Source organism: Alexandromys fortis, unplaced genomic scaffold (genome assembly GCF_014885135.2).
Source record: "Alexandromys fortis isolate MF-2015 unplaced genomic scaffold, M_Fortis_MF-2015_v1.1 scaffold_59, whole genome shotgun sequence".
Lineage (NCBI taxonomy): Eukaryota > Metazoa > Chordata > Mammalia > Rodentia > Cricetidae > Alexandromys > Alexandromys fortis.
The window spans coordinates 7,640,865-7,641,862 of record NW_026067943.1 but is presented as its reverse complement, the minus strand read 5'-3'; the positions used below and the strand labels follow the sequence as shown (position 1 = coordinate 7,641,862).

Here is a 998-nt window from a genome sequence, read left to right as displayed (position 1 = left end):
GTCATAACCCCAGGTAAGTGACTCAGTTGTATGTTCCTATGGCTGAGCACACCTAAGTGGTGATAAAGTTCTAGGACCTACAAAATCATGACAGCTTGTCTATTCATTGGGCTCAAAGTAGGACTTGTTTGAAGATAATAAACCCTTAAGGGCCCCAATTCAAGAGCAAATCCATGGAAGAAGAGTATTAAGGCGTGCCCACTACTGGGCGTGGTAGTGCACACCTGTAATCCCAGCACTTGGTAGAGGTAGGAAGATTAGGTCAAGACTAGTCTGAGATGATGAGAGATGCATTTAAGACCTGGTCTCAAAATCTCAAATGCAGAATTATTGTATTATCTGTAGGGACAGCAGATCTTGATGCTAATCTGAGTGCTTCCCTTCTCTAGTTCCTTACCTGGGAAAGGCACCCCACTGATCACTCCAGGTGAGCTGGGCCTCTGTGGGATGCAGGGATGGAGAGTGATGGAGTAGCAGAGGAAACCAGGTCACTAAAGAACTGACCCAACTCTACAGGCTCTACAAACTGAACACAGGACCAAGTTGGAGGCAGACTTTGCCAACCTCCCCGTTCCTCCCTTCTAAAAGACCTCCCCTTCCAGGATGGCGTCCATAACACACACTGATGTCTTCAGTAACAGGGAAGGGTGACCAACGCTTACTTTATAATAAAGTCTATTGCTGTTCCTTTATGTGGTCTTGTGACCCCTCTGTCGATGTAGTAGGGAGGGCAGGGATGTGCAAGTACCTGGTGAGTAGTCTATGTCCAGGGTCTTCATCTAGAAGCCCACTCCCAGCAAGACTACTTTAGTGAACCTCCTCCTAATTAACTGTGTGCCCCAAATATTCTCCTGGTCCAGCAAGGGACCAGGAATAAATGCACCATGAAGATTACACAATGTTTTATCCAAAGACTAGAATTTGCACTTTGTGCCCAGTCGTCCTGACACAGATGAAACCTAGATTCTCAAGTGGTCCAGCCACTCCGAAACCCCACC

General features: G+C 46.9%; 1 long non-coding RNA gene across 1 annotated transcript; it reads left to right on the top strand.

The window, feature by feature from the left end:
* Positions 1–387: 387 nt before the first annotated feature.
* LOC126505496 (uncharacterized) lies at positions 388–692 on the top strand. The gene is made up of 2 exons (XR_007592919.1): positions 388–427; positions 517–692. It is a non-coding gene; the product is annotated as an uncharacterized lncRNA (long non-coding RNA).
* The last annotated feature ends 306 nt before the right edge of the window (positions 693–998 follow it).